Genomic DNA, 16,292 nt, shown 5'->3' on the forward strand with positions numbered 1-16,292 from the left:
GGACCAAGTGATCAAGAAATATGACAACTGATGGTGGTCAATGTTGCCTCCCAGTGACTGGAATGGTTACTGAGCGGATTTGTGGGTCGTCCTTTTGGCCATCGTTAAAAGTGGATTAGAGCTTTTTATATGTGTCCTGCTTGTGTGTGGTCTTGTTTAAAGACAGGAAGATGCACTCAGCCACCTAAAACTGTCTTCCGCAGACATTCTTTAGCATACCAGGATTCTTTTTTTAACTAAACACTTTCAATGTCACAGCCCAGCAGTTTCCTGGGGTATACCAGGAAGAACTAAAATTTATTTAATGAACTGAAAAACAATGCGCGGCCCCTTTTCTCTCATCATTCAGGAAGAACCGCTACGTAAAACTACACTTACACTTTCCAAAAAGCTCTGGGCTGAGGACGAGCATGGAAAAATTCAAGCCCGAAGGAGAAATTTCCAGAAATTTAGAAGCAAGTGAAAACAGGGGGTTATAACAGTTCAGGCCTCGCTGCCAGGAACAAAGTATATACGATATTATTTATGACTGAGAGCTGTTCTGAGAGGCAGCATCTGGTTTCAGTGAGGCCAGCAGCTGGACGAGCACCGCAGCCCAGGGAGATCAACCAATTTGCCAATTTGCCAAGGTGACACAGTCAGCGACTCTTTCCAGATTAGTCCACAAGGGCCCCCGGCTCCCTAATGCCAAGAACAAGTCACATGACCAGCAGAGAGTTTTAACACCTTTCATGGACTCCAAGTGCATTTTTCGGTTTTCATTTTCTATTTGGGTTTATATTTCCAGAGTCCCAGAGGATCCCTCTTCCTCACTTTTCTCCAGTGGGCAGATCAGACAGCCACTGCGATGCCAGTGACGATCCCAACCCCCCGGGCCTCCACTGGGATCACTCATCCGGGAGGAGCCGGCCCTGCCATGTTCCACTCCCATTGGGAGGGTGAAGACGGCGATCCAAGGCCAGCTCAGAGCCCAGGGCTGGGCACTCCACTTGGTCATTCCAGAGGGGCCCCCCGAGGCCCAGGAGAAGCTGGGAAGACGGCGAGTCTGCCAGGAGAACAGGGCCGTCAGCTCTCACTTCTCCGAGCCTGTTTCTTCAGTGTTACTTTTCACTCAGCCCTGGCTACAGGGTCCCTTCATTCCCTGGCACGTGACTTCCACACCCACCGGGGAAAGGAGGCCTAATTTCTGATGCATGTTTTTCTCCACATCCCAGGAAGACAATGTTGTTTACTACACACTCATCTGTAACACTTGTTTAATAAGAAATTTCAGCATTAATAGAATACCAAATCAAATGACCCCCCATCAATCTCTCTCTCTCTCTGTATATGTCTGTGCACACACATACACTTTTCATTATTTCTAATGCTATTAATAAAATTATTAAATTAGGCCAATTTTAGGGAAAGAAAGAAAAGGGAGGGTAGTGAAGAAAGAGGATTATAACCATTCTTTCCAGTGTCTAAACATCTAGCTGGTGGAGAACATTCTAATGAGATCAGAACGGAGGGAATAAGCCAGTTAGCTGTGTGAGTGGACCTGGCACATTCTAAAATGGCCAAAAGACTATCAGGAAGGAAACAAGACCATGGAATCCTTAGATTCTGCAATGGCAATGAGGCACAGCATCGAGAGAAACATGCGAGCTCTGGGAGAGCACGCCTGCGCCCAGAAGATATGCCCTTTAATAAGGAGAAAAACATGTCCACTCTGAGTGGCCACAAACTACCTTCACTTTAGCTCTGAATAAACAATACCTCTAAGAAACACATGGCAATGTCAATATAATAGGATTTGGGACATTTTTATTTAAAACTTATTGCAGATGTCAAAACACAATATGAATATAGAATATTTCACTTTATGTTCCTTTATATCATGATTTTCTTTAATTGAAACAAAAATGGGTCCTGACCATAAAAAAAAAAAAAAAGTGATGCCATTTCGAGCATAAGGACTTCTGTTTTGGTTTAATAGGAATTCTACTAGAGGCCCGGTACACAAAATTTGTGCACTGGGGGGGGGGGGGTCCCTCAGCCCAGCCTGCCCCCTCTCACAGTCCAGGAGCCCTCAGGGGATGTCCTACTGATGGCTTAGCCACAGTCTGGCTTCCCTCTGCAGGAGGCGACCAGACTGATCAGGGGAAGGCGCCACCCCCATCACCCTGCTGCTGCTGCCACTGCCAGCCGCCACAGCCGCCAAGGTGTTTCCATGAACACGGACTCCAGTCCCTTCACCACGAAAAAATGACAACTTTCGTTAGGCATTTTCAAGATGTCTCTTTCATAGGATATGACATTTTTTTCTTTCTTTTTTTTATCCTCATCTGAGGATATTTTTCCATTGATTTTTAGAGAGCGTGGAAGAGAGAGGGAAAGACAGAGAGAAACATCAATGTGAGAGGGACACTTCAATTGGTTGCCTCCTGCATGAGCCCTGACTTGAGCCCTGGCCAGGGAGGAGCCTGAAACCTAGGTACATGCCTTGATCAGAATTGAATCCGGACCCTGCAGTCCACAGGCCGAGGCTCTATCCACTGAGCCAAACTGGCTAAGGCAGGATATGACATTTCTTATCCCCTCCAGCAGCGGATCTTCGTTTTTTCCTCCAGGAGTGAGGTGGAAAAACCCTAGATCACCTTCTTGGATTCTTATTACCCAAGTTACCAAGAACACTGCGAGTGGTGTATGGGGAGCATAGCCAATGAGCAGTCAGAAAAGGTGTTTCCTCTGCAGCTCACGTGCAGAGCCGGGACTGCTGGTGTGTCCACTCTGGGCCTGCTCCAGCCACGCAGCGGCGGCTGGGGCATGCCCCCCTGTGTGTGTCCGCTCTGGACCTGTGCCATCCGTGGCTTGCCTCACCGCGCACACAATCCCCTCCTGCCCATCTGTGTGCGCAGCCTCCTCCTTAGCCAGTCTTGACTGTTACGGCGTCTCGGCTAATTTGCATATTCTCTCTCTCTCTCTCTCTCTCTCTCTCTCTCTCTCTCTATATATATATATATTTATATATATATATATATTCCCCTTTGACTTATTATCCCAAGGGACAGCTATGCTAATTTAAATATCATACCCATCAATTCAGCATGTGAGTGCCTACTCTGAGCTGCATATGGATTTAGGCCCAAAGACTACAGTTATGAACAACACAGATGCATTCCTACCCACCTGGAGCTTCTAACCAAGTAGTGCAGTCTTATTTCAAATTCTAGTTACTGTTTTGATATAGCTCAGTTCATGTTTTAGAAAGGAAAGCTCCACGTAAGGAACATTCTTAAGCTATTACTGTCTTTCCAAAATGTATTTTCGTAGCCCTCCAATTAGACCACTGATATGAAACCCACATTTAGTGTCACTCTTAGAGGAAAGAGCTATGGCCTGATAAAGTGAATTGAGAAGGTGAATTTCTAAGTAATAAACTTCTAATGAGTTAACCAGTAGGTTTGGCTGCTCCATGCCACCCTAAGTGCTCTAACAAAAGCCAGGGCAGACCGCCTGCAAAAGATGCCTTCAAATATTAAACTTCATGCTTCTTCTGCCAGAAATGCTAAACTGACACCCTTAGCCAGCACCAGTAACTAATTACACATTGTGGCAATCGAGTGCAAATAATCAGGTCTCAAAGTTTGCCCCAAACACATGTCCATAAAGTCCCATGTGCCAATAGGGAGCCATGGACCACAGGGTCCACCACGCAGCTGGCCGGAGCAGACATCACCCAGGCCACACCTCGGCTTTGACTCAAGCTCCCATCCTTTGCTGGTGATGCTAGGGATTCTCTCTCTCTTTTTTTAAAAAAAAATATTTTATTAATTTTTTACAGAGAGGAAGGGAGAGAGAGTTAGAAACACCGATGAGAGAGAAACATCCATCAGCTGCCTCCTGCACACTCCCTACTGGGTATGTGCCAGCAACCAAGGTACATGCCCTTGACCGGAATCGAACCTGGGACCCTTGAGTGCGCAGGCCGACGCTCTATCCACTGAGCCAAACCGGTTAGGGCGATGCTAGGGATTCTCAAAACCACATCAGCACATCTGTTTCTCTCTCCTTGGGAAAAATTAAAGGGTAGCCATTTTATATTTGAGGTTCTTCCACTTCCCTTCTTTCTTTCTCTCACCTACCCCCGGCCCCCACCCCATGCTCCACCCCTGGACTGTCCTGTCTCTTCCCTTCACTGTTTCTCCCATACTTCCCCTACAGGGGAGACACTGTTCTAGCTCTTTAAATGCATTACCTCATTTCACAACCCTAAGAAGAGGCTCTGCAATCATCTGTTGCAGAAGGGGACCCTGAAGCTCAAGGTCACACAGCTGGGAAGCAGCAAAACCAGAATTCCAATAGCCCATCTGACTCCAGAGTCCTCACCCACTGCTCGGCCTCTTTAAGGGATTTTTGGCTTAGGTGTTTAAGATAAAGGTGAACTGTTTTTTGTGGGGTTTTTTTAGGCAGTAAGTAGAAGAATAGCTGTGACATGTAAGAATTTAATCTTAATCTTTGGTACGCTTGAGAGAAATCTAATAAACTCTCACTGTAGTAAAATGCTTTGAAGGTGGTGAGTAATGGGCAATTGATTAAGGTTTTATGTCTTGACTGTACTAACTTCAAGCCTTTTGCCTCTCTCAGGTGGGAGCACATTGACAAAAAACAAGGTTATAATGACTCAAATGAATAAACAAAAAGTAAATAACAACAAAAATCTACCCGGTCACAGTCATTCTCTGGACCTACTCCAAAAATGAGCCAAAGAGAGTCATCGTTTCTATTAACACATTATTGTCATTCGTTTCACGGGTCAGGAAGCGCTTTCAGTGGGCACAGCTCATGGATTTAAACTAAACTTGATGGGGAGAAGGCTAACGTACTAGCTCCTAGAAGATCAACACACCCACTGAACTAATTTATAAGCTGTGATAAAGCTAAAGAAATGGAAAGAGTGTTACTGGCCTCCTTTACCCGAGTTTTTACGGCTCAATTCTGTCTTCACCGGTTGCGAAGGCTAGGCCACCCACTAAACCTGCTCCAGCTAAGTAAACAGCTCCAGCCGAGAGAAGTGCAAGCTTCTTGGCTTACTGTTTTTACATCCACCGAGTGTTAGCTCCAGCCCGCGTTCCAGCAGGTCCCAGACGAAATCCAACAGAATGGAACCGGGATCTTAATGAGGCCTGACTGCCAGATGCATGAAATCATGAAGCCGGTCCCCGACCTGTGTCCACCGTCACACCTCTCCTCTGAGCAACCACCCAGGGCACATGGGCCAACGCTGCTGAGATGACACAGACACAGCAACGTTGATCCCACGGAAAAGGGGAAGGCAGTGGCTCAGAAAGCAGCTCCCCCAGTGAACTGGCGGTAGTTAAGGAAAGAAGAGCGCTTGCGGAAGAGGGAGAAGGAAAAACATGATAAGAGCTGTAAACAGTAGCCGTCTGCAGGAAAGAGACACTGGCCTCTGCCAAGGTAAACCACGCGGAGAAGAAAACTGTTCTCACCAGGAAGGCAAAGCTGCCTTCTGGATAGGCAACCCTTTTCCCTTAGAGTCACCTTTGGCTTTCCGCAAGGGACCAGGTTCAAGGTTTCTATGGAACTCTGATGAGCTCAGGGGGGTGGGGAGGGCGGGGTGGGGGGAGGGCGTATGGCAGCAGCTAACATGTGATTAGCAAACATGCATTTAAGTGCCTACCTGTGTGAGAGACTGCATGTTGGTTAAGCCTGCATCATGCTTGATGACCCTGTGGCCTGGCTCTTCCCAACTCTTTACTCTGTGCTCTTGATAAAAGGGAACTGCCTTCTCAAGGCCTCCTTTCCTAAGACTGTCTAAGATTTAGCTGTCCTCATCCCCTGTCCCCATCAGTCAGCCTCCTCTGAGATGTCAAAAACTCCCAGTGACAGGGAGTGTCTCACTGGTCCTTAAAGGCCCAATTTGCCTTCGGGTGATGGAGACTAAACAAAGGAAACCTTCTATAGCTCCATGATCAAATGGAACTGGGATCATATGACTGAAAGGGACACCACTGACCCTCCCATAATCTTTTCTCTCCGTCCATCCCTTTCATTCTGTAATGACCTTGAAACCTCACCAATGTCCTCACCAAGACAGAGTTCCAGGGCCAGACTTGAGCATTGCCTCAGTAGAGATCCCAGGCCAGTCTCTGCCTTAGCGCCTGCCTCACTTACCCTGTGCCCCAAGTTTCCACCTGTAGTTCTCAAATCCAGCACCTTGTCCACTGGCTACCCCACTTATGTTGGTCTCACAGTTTGCCCATGTCTCTGAATAGTTTCCTTCTTTGTGCACCTCGACCCATTTATGTCCATCATCACATAGAACTGGTCATTTGCATAAATCCAGATAAAACTTGCTTTTGAGGACCATAAATCCTAACAGGAGGGAAGAGAGACCTGATTATTAGAGAAGCAAAACTGGAGATCCCACCAAGAAGTATAGTGTGAGTTTATCTTCTCAATGTGGAACCTCAATGTGGGTCTGCCCACCCAAAGCCGTGCCCTTGCTCCTGGGGGATCTGCAGAATAAATCTGGTCTGGGGACCTGCATCAGGATCCACTTGTAAGCAGCCAAATTCCTGCCTACAGAATCCAAAACATAGGTCAGAGGCATCCACTGACTTGAGCAAATCTTTTACTATAATTAGCCACTTGTCTTCAAGAGCTTGCCAATTTTGACTGAGAAAAATAACATTCTGAGCAAAGTAGGTCTTATTTTATTTTGATTTTCCTGTAAGTAATAAAATCATTTTTTCAAGGACCTACAGGATAGTAAAATATTTTTATATTGGCCTCATTAATGTTTTCAGCCAACTCATGCTTAATCGTTAGAAAAAGGGAGGAGGGGAAAGGAGGAAGGTAACATCCATAAACTAAAGTCACAGATAATCCTCAAACCTCTTTAGTAGAGTTTTAACCTCCTGCTGCTAAGCCTTTTATCAGAGCTGCTAAGAAATAACCAATGTGACATATTTAAGCTTCATCTCATCTGTTTCCTCTCCCCTGGACTGCTAATGAGCTGTGAAGCGGCCAAAGATAGCTGGCCTCCACACGGAGAGAGAAGCCCAGAGGCGGGACCATTTACAAAGGCATTTACGCAAGAAGTTGTGTGCTTCTAATTCCAGTCCTGGGAAGTATGATTTAAAAGGCTAAATGGGCATTTTTCTCCCAAATAACGGCCCCTCCACAGTTTTTAAAGCTCACCAAAGAGGTACATTCAGGGGGTTAAAGCATCTGGTCTCTAGAGATCATTTGCTTATTAAAATTTGGCTACATTAGTCTACTGAGATGCAGAAATGTGGAGGAACATGGTAATGACATACGCCTGTCAATGGCAGAACCCCACGTGGCTTACTGCGGGCTATTGTTTTCATCACAGACCCCAACTAAGGATCTCTCTCATTCAACCTTCTTTCTCAGATTATTTTTAAAAAAAAATCTCACAGAGCCAAGAGTTCAGGACACCAAAGCAAGAATTTCAGGGTGTTAAAAAATGTTTGGAGGGCGATTATCACCTCCAACTGAGAGGTGGGTCAGCACTGGTAAATGAGAAAGTGTCAGAGCGTTTAGGTCACATCAAAATATGTTATGAAGTGTCAACTTGTGCCATTACCTTAAGAATCTATGAAGCTAGTTTTTAATGGACAACTTGCTAGTCAAGGATTTAGATACAGAATTAGTTTGTTGTAGAGAAAATGTAGAAATATTGATATATTGATAGATCATTCATATATATATATATGCATACAAATGTACATCTGTATATAAATATATACACCACATGTATATACATATGTATTCATGAAACCAATAGGTCTTTCTATACATGCCAGGCACCCATCTATGTACTGGGCACAGGCCACATAAGCTTACAGTTGACAGTTTCAAGAAGGCTGGGATTGGTTGGGAAAAACGAGGAGTGGGAAGTCATATCACTTAGAACTCTCTATGGTATATGAGCCCACCTCTCTCCTCAGCTAGCCTACACCCTACACTCCTCCCCACCCCTTGCCTGTGCTGGATGATTCACCACACTCTTCCCCAAATCTGGAACTGAGGGTCCTTATAACTTTGATTAAATTTAGCTTTTAATCCTAGCTCTAGAAATCATCTCCATGTCTCTCCCCTCCTCTCTTACATTCTTTCTCCCCTCAGAGACCTAGCCTCTCCCCTCCCAGCCCCACTATACTCAGCAACACCCAAGGTAGCAGAAGACAACAGCCCAGTCCTGACAAGTGGTCACACCACCTGGACCTCTGCAGGCTAAAGAAAACATCTTGACCTAAGTTATGTTTCAGCTCCTGAGCCCTAAGGTGGAATGACCCCCTGGCCACTTTCCTATGAGACCAGATAGAGGGATGCTGGAGCAGACCTCAGAGCTGTCCTCAAGACCTGAAGAAATGATTTATTACCCTTACTTACCTCCAACCAATCAGCTCTCAGTAAGAGCCTGAACCTCTAACCCACGGGGTTCTGTGACTTTGCCCTAATCTGTAACCCCGCCTCTGGGATGGCCAATTCAATATCAAACTATTTTTCTTGCTCTACTGCAAACCCCTGCTAGTGCATTTCTTTGAGCCAGGCAGACAGGTCAAATATTGGGATCCCAGTAACAAGCCCACCAGGAACCTGTCCATTTCTGTGCCTTTTAGCATGTTGATTCCCCCACCATTCTCTGTATCAAGAACCTCTGTACTTATCATACTCACCTCCCCCAACTGCTCCCATCACCACTCTTGTGCAGCCTTGCCCCAAATAACAGGGAGCTACTCACCATGTCCCTGTCCCTATAGCATCAGCACAAACCTGCAGCAGGGCCACCACTCTGGAGTGATGGAATGACCTACTCTATGACCAGACATTGAGACTGGCTATGCGTGTGAAGGCAATGTGTTCAAATTCTCATAAAAGTATGATTGTCCAGCCACCTATGAGCAGCTAGCGCACAGGCAAGGTCTGAAAAGCCTGCGGATTGAGTTTTGATTGGCAGCACAAGAGCTTGGGTGGCTAGTGGGAGAAGGAGTTCTTAGGTTGGTAGGGGGGTACAAGTAGGCATACACAACCTGCATCTTACATTTTCCCAGGACACCCCTTTAATAAATGACTAAGTACCAAAGCTGTGAAAGTTTGAACGAGCCCAGCATGGCAGGCATGAACCAGCATGCAAGTCTGACGCATAACAAAGAACATAGGAAACCCAGGTTTGAAAAAGCCACTGTCCTATCACATACAAACATATACCCCAAATCAGAACAGAAACAAAAGCAGATGGACTATTTCTTCTGCAGGTAAGAAGGAAATTCAGATGAATTCTAAAGAACTTAAGAGTTCATTCATTCATTCATCCCACAAATCCTTACAAAATGCTTTGCACATGCAGGACCATGTTCCAGGCACAGAAGATACTGCAGAGAAACACAGAGGAAGCAAATGAAACAAACCCGCCCAACCCTTGCCTCCACAGAGCTCATGTACTCATGGCCGTGGGTTAGGCAACAAGTGAGTCATCTATCCCAGGCGACGCTAAGCAGCATGGAGAAAGATCCATGATATCCTGCAGAAGAGAATGTCTGGGCGGCAGTGAGGGTGTTGCCCTTTTAGACGGGCTGTCGGGGAAGCCCACGCTCCCCAGGAAGAGTGTGAATAAGGATCTGAAAGAGATGCAGACCCCCGGGAGGGCTCTGGAGGGAGGGCACTCTGGGTGAGGACAAGAGCCAGGGCAAAAGGCTAGGTGCTTGCCTGACACATCTGGGAACGAGCCAAGATGACAGTAAGTGAGGACAGGCTGTTCTGTTACATGTGTCTCTCAGAACAGCAATTAGCTCAGAGGCTATTGGTAAATAGCAGGGTAATGTGGGTATCACACGGAAACAAGGTTTTTCTTAGGCAAAAGGAGCCAGAAGAGCAGGAGTAGAAACCCAGCCGAAGCAGAAAGGAGGCAGCCCTCAGGTCGGCTGCTACACAGGCTGCAATGATTTTGGCTCCAAGTAAGAGAATTAAAAATGTGCAGCTGCACCCGAGCTGAGTCCCCAGAAATGTGCCCCCTTCCCCGGCTCTCCCAAGTGCCCTGCAGTTCTAAAGCTGTATAAGGCAGGTGAGGTCTGCTCTAGTCTCAATGTTCTCATAAGCCCTGCATTTTTAGAGTACATATTGCAGAACACAAAGTTTTACAAGACACATACATAGTGTTATAGCAAGAACCTCTGGCCAAGGGAGTCAGGGATTACAGGGGACCAGATCACCAAGGGCCTTATAGGCCACTGAGCAAGGGGAGAGTACTGGAGGGCTCAGAGCAGAGGATGTGATGATGCGACGTGCAGAAATGCACTGGTGTAGGGTGGATGGAGAGAGGGTGGGCAGGTGCAGAGGAGACAGACCAGCTGGGGCCTTTACAGTAATGCAGGTGAGAGAGGATGCGGCTTGGATCAGGAAGGTCGCAGAGGAAATGATGGGAACTGGTTAGGATTTTCACATGAATAGGCTTTGGGAAATGAAGAAAGAGAGGAGTGAAGATGACCCCAATACATTTTAGTCTAAGCAACTAAAGGATGGAGGTGTCACCATCTGAGATGGGGATGACTGAAGGGTGACCCAGTTCAGGGCGATGAGTTCCCTTTTGGGAGGGTCAATTTTGAGGGACTACAGAGCCTCGACTGCGGATTTCAACTGGGAAGCTGAACAGACAGGTCCAGACCCCAGGAGAGATTAACTAGGAAGTTTTCATTGTATAAAATATTATTTAAAGCCACAACAGCAAATGTATTAAAATTCCCACCAAATACTGATTTTCTAGCAACCCCACCAGGAGCTAGAACACAGGTTACAAAGCCTTTGGAGTTCATGTTTAATTCTTAGCACACGAGCTTGGGTTCCTGGGATGGGAGGAGGGGTGCCTTTGGTGGCAAAGGGGTACAGAAAAAAGGGGCCTGAGGCCTGGTTCCTGGGTCATTAGAAAAGTTAGAGGTTGGAGTGATGAGTGAAAACAACACGAGAACTTACAAGGAAGACCTGTGAGGTGTGAGGAAAAATCAGGTACGCGTGGCATCCTGGAGACCAAATAAAGAAGGGCAGGTGATCCAACAGGCCATGAAGGTGAAGGTTGAGGTTGTGCTACTGAATTTAGCAGCCGGGATCATCCCAGTGACCAAGCCCAGTTTCCAAATGCCATCCCATCACAATCAATGGAGTACAGACAACTTGCCCAGGGGGTTTTGCTGAAAAAAAGATGTTCAAAATAGGGCAATGGCTAAAGAAAGACATAGAGTCAACAGCCGAATGTTTAGTTTTTATAACATTGGGAGAATATAGCATTTTTTTGGAATTATGGGAATGATCCAGTGGAGAAAGAAAACAGATTAATACAAGAGGGAAGGAGAAACATGGCTGGGGTAACATCCTGAATAAAGGCCAGCGGGAAAGCAAGTGTCAAGGAGAGGTGTGTCTTAGAAGTGCCTCGTCAACAGGAGGAAGGCACAGCTGTGGCCACTGCTCTGCGAGATGAGCAGGTGTGGTGGGAGCTGGAGAGTCTCCGAATGGCCTCTGGGTGGTTTTGTTCTGTTCTGCAGTAGTATTGGAAGAAAAGCTATCTGCACAGAGGCAGGATGTGGGGAGTGAGTGTGAGAGGCTTAGGAAAGAAGACAAGATGTGCAATAGCTAAGTAGGAGGGTAGGAAAGTGAACCAACCAGGGAGCGATGGGCGCATTGCCAGTCATGACTAAGGGCTCAGTGAGGTGGTGGCTGTGAATTTACAGTGAAACCAGTCAGCATGTGTGTTCTCTCCAGGGTCATTTTGCTCTCAGGTACAGGCATGGTGTAGGCAGAGAGCTGGATTGAATCTCAGTTGGGATTTTGCCAGGTTAAAGTATGATGAAGCAAGAGAAGCACAGAAGATTATGATAATGAACTGCTATGGCCTGAATGGTGTATTCCCCACAAATTCACATGTTAAAATCCTGACACCCAAAGGTGATGGTGTTAGTAGGTGGGGCCTTTGGGAGGTGACTAGGTCATGAGGCTGGCACCCTCATGAAAGGGATTAGTGCCCTTATAAAAGTGACTCCACAGAGTCTCCCTGGCCTCTTCCACAGGTGAGGACACAAGGAGAAGTCTGCAACGCAGAAGAGCACTGTCACCCGACCATGACCTCAAACTTCCAGCCTCCAGAACTGTGAGCAATACATTTCTGCTGCGTATAAGCCACCCAGCTGGTGGTATTTTGTTATAGCGGGAACCATGGAATATGGTGTGATAAAGAGGTTTGGTTTTGTCAGCTGAGAATGGAGAGTCAGCCAGCACAGGCTTTAAGCAATTGTCATCCAGCAAATGAGAAATACAGATATACTTTTCATCACATAGTGCTATCTGTTCTCCCTTCTTTATCAATGTTTCTTTTCCCCTTTCTAGTGGGTGAAACCACAGTAACATCGAACACAAACTTCCCCTTGGGAGATGAATGAGATGTGTAATAACCCCAAAACACTGAGAGTGACCATCTTTTGAGGCTCAATATTTATAATGAAGAGATCACCACCCCTGCTCTCAAATGAGGCTCCAGGAGACCATGGGGGCTGGCAGGCCCTGGGAGCGAACATGACCACGTGGCTGCGAAACCATCTGCAAGTCATTTCATGCACAAGCCTCCTCTAGGCTTCCCTACAACTCTTCATTCTATCCCTAGTTATTGAACTTCCTGGAGAGAGTCTCAACAACTTCCCTCTTTATTTTTTTCTCTCTAGACCAGTGGTTCTCAACCTTTCTAATGCCGCAACCCTTTAATACAGTTCCTCATGTTGTGGTGACCCCCCAACCATAAAATTATTTTCATTGCTACTTCATAACTGTAATTTTGCCACTGTTAATGAATTATAATGTAAATATCTGTGTTTTCCGATGGTCTTAGGCGACCCTGCTAGCGATTCTCAACCTGTGGGTCACAACAAGTGGATTTGAAAGGAAGTTCCAGAAAGTGGATGCTAACTCAAGGTCAAATGAGGTCAGGGCCTGGCTATCCTTGAATATACCATTCTTCTGAGAACAAAATGGTGGCGGAATAGGCAGATGTGTCCTGATCCTTATCCAGGAGGAAATAGAGGGAGCAGCTGAAACGAGAGGAATCCAGCCCGAATTGGTGAAGGAGACGCGGCTGGTGAGACAGTTTGCAGCTGGGAAGGGCAGAGATCTCCTGGAAAAAGGTAAAACAAGGATCTGTGCGATAGAATCTGCCGGATCTCTAAGCCCAGAAGGTCAGGGGAAAACTACACGGCGCCAAGCCGCGTCCCTGAGGACAGGCAAAGCGTCTGACTGTGAGAAAAAGGGTCCACGGGACTGCGGGAGGTAGTAGATTTTAGACCTTGGAGTCTGATTTGGGATCTGAGCTCAAAGGCAGCCCTGAAGAGCTAACTGCCCGACCGCGCAGTGCCGGCAAGAGAGGAGCTGGTAAAGACACGGTCCCTCCTCGCGCCGGGGCCTGCGTCTTTCTCCACTGGACCTAGTTCGTAGGACCTTTCACTTACCCACAGCTGGGGTGCAGGAGAAGGGGTGGAGTTGTGGAATCTAGGGAGGGTAGGCAGCGAACAGGTCCAGGAGAAGTGGAAGCGTGTCTGGTGCTGACTCACATCGGATCCCCGGCCGCCATTTTATCCTGAGAAATAGCCCCTCCCTCCAGTCTCCAGGCAACCAATATAGCCACACCCTGATTCCACCCTGATTATCCCCATAGAATCTGAATACTCCCTGAGGCCAGGGGAACTGCCAAAAAAAAAAAACCTTTAGCATCTAGGCACTTCAATTATGCAGTTACACTGCCAGTGCTCTCCAGAGTGCTTCAGTGTGCCTCGCTGGCAAACTTTCCGCGGGTGCTCCTGTGACCGCCACTGGGAGTAAGCACCTATCCACCACAGGTACAGCAGCAAAAGCTGAGTCTGCCCACCCCACAACTACAGAATTTGGGGCAACACAGTCACGCCTTTCCAGGGTGCAGGCCCCCTGAGCCACATCACCCCGACAGATGGTTCCTTGGAGCCACTGTGAGTCCCCACTGGGAAAGGGTAATTTCAATTTAGGGTGCAAGACAGAAAAGTTGGGATACTACCCTCCACGACTGCTGACCTCTAGACACCACAGCTGTGCCTCTCAAACTCGCAGGCCTACATCAAGAGAACCTAAATAGTTCAAGTAGGGAACTACACTTGATTACCAAGCCCAGGAGAACTGAGAGATTACACCAGTAGCACCATCACCAAAAGAACCTGGGTAGCAAAGCAATTGGATCTACAATTAAAACATTACAGGAAAACATGGGGAGACAGAAAGGAAATTTCCAAAGGAAAGAAAAAGAGGAATCACCAGAAAGGGAGTTAAATGAACTTGAGGCTAGCAGCTTAACAGAGAAAGAATTCAGAGTATTCGTTATAAGGATGTTTAAACGGATGGATGACAAATACACACAACTCAATGAGAACTATAAGGAGCTAAATGAAAATGTCACCAACATAAAAAGAAACCAAGAGGACATGAAGAACAACATAGCTGCAATAAAGAACACAATGGAAGGCTTAAAGAGTAGAGTAGAAGAGGCTGAGGACCGCTTCAACGAATTAGAAGACAAGGTAGGAAAAAACACACAAACACAGCAGCAACTGGAAAGAAGACTTAAAAAGCAAGAGGAGAGCCTAAGGGAGCTTCGGGACAACACAAAAGGAAACAACCTTCGAATAATAGGGATAAAAGAAGGAGAGGAAGAGAAGCAAGGAATAAAAAACCTGTTAGAAGAAATAATGACAGAAAACTTCCCTGATATTGGCAAGAAAAAAACTATCCAAGTCCAAGAAGTACACAGAGTCCCAAACAAGTTGAACCCCAAAAGACCGACACCAAGACACATCATAATTAAATTGACAAACACCAACGACAAAGCAAGAATCTTAAAGGCTGCCAGAGAGAGACAGAAAGTTACCTACAAGGGATCTCCTATCAGAACATCAACTGATTTCTCAACAGAAACACACTAGGCCAGAAGGGAATGGAATGAAATATACAAAGTGATGCAAAACAAGGGACTGAATCCAAGAATACTATACCCAGCAAGGCTATCATTCAAAATTGAAGGTGGAATCAGAAGCTTCACAGACAAAAAAGGGCTAAGGGAGTTCATCACTACCAAGCCAACAATGCAAGAAATGCTAAAGGGGCTGCTGTAAAAAGAAGGAAGAAAAAGGCAAGAAGAAACACAAACACTAAGGAAAAATATGTCAACAAACAGGTACTTATCAATAATAACATTAAACGTAAATGGATTAAATGCACCAATCAAAAGACATAGGGTAGCTGAATGGATAAGAAAACATGACCCATATATTTGCTGTCTACAAGAGACCCACCTTAGAGCAAAAGATTCACATAGACTGAGAGTGAAGGGATGGAAAAACATTTTTCAGGCAAATGGAAATGAGAAAAAAGCTGGGGTTGCGATACTTATATCAGATAAAATAGACCTCAAAGTAAAGGCCATAATAAGAGATAAGGAAGGCCACTACATAATACTAAAGGGAACAATCCAGCAAGAAGATATAACTCTGGTAAACGTATATGCACCCAATGCAGGAGCGCCCAAATACATAAAAAAAATCTCCTGGAAGATATCAAGGGAGAGATCGACATCAATACAATCATAGTAGGGGACTTTAATACACCACTGACATCAATGGACAAATCCTCTGGACAAAAAATCAGCAAAGAAACAGCAATTCTAAATGACACACTAGATCAGATGGACCTAAATGACATCTTCAGAGTATTTCACCCCAAAGCCATGGGATATACATTCTTCTCAAGTGCACATGGGACATTCTCAAAAATAGACCACATATTGGGTAACAAGCAAAGTCTCCCCAAATTCAAAAAGATTGAAATTATATCAAGCATTTTCTCAGACCACAATGGCATAATATTAGAAATAAACTACAATAAAAACATTCCAAAAAATTCAAACACTTGGAAACTGAATAGCATGCTATTAAACAATGATTGGGTTATCAATGAGATCAAAGAAGAAATTAAAAACATCCTGGAGACGAATGACAATAAAAACACAACATTGCAAATCCTATGGGACACAATGAAAGCAGTCCTGAGAGGGAAGTGTATAGCTCTACAGGCCTACCTCAAAAACCAAGAAAAAATGGTAACAGATGATCTAACTCAACACCTCAAGGAATTAGAAAGGGAGCAACAAGAAAAGCCCACAGTGAGCAGAAGAAAGGAAATAATAAAGATCAGAGCAGAAATGAATG

General features: G+C 45.8%; 1 protein-coding gene across 5 annotated transcripts in view; it reads right to left on the reverse strand.

Annotated features, from left to right (window-relative positions):
* GHR (growth hormone receptor) overlaps positions 1-16,292 on the reverse strand; it is a 213,743-nt gene that overhangs the window by 135,698 nt on the left and 61,753 nt on the right. The window contains exon 1 of one of the 5 annotated variants that reach the window (XM_054715289.1): positions 4,960-4,965. The exons of the other annotated variants lie outside the window; for them this stretch is intronic. The gene's annotated coding sequence lies outside the window, so the exon portion shown is untranslated. Of the gene's footprint in view, positions 1-4,959; positions 4,966-16,292 lie in introns of those variants that run through there. 5 annotated transcript variants of the gene reach the window in all.

This window comes from Eptesicus fuscus, chromosome 4 (assembly GCF_027574615.1).
Source record: "Eptesicus fuscus isolate TK198812 chromosome 4, DD_ASM_mEF_20220401, whole genome shotgun sequence".
Taxonomy (NCBI): domain Eukaryota; kingdom Metazoa; phylum Chordata; class Mammalia; order Chiroptera; family Vespertilionidae; genus Eptesicus; species Eptesicus fuscus.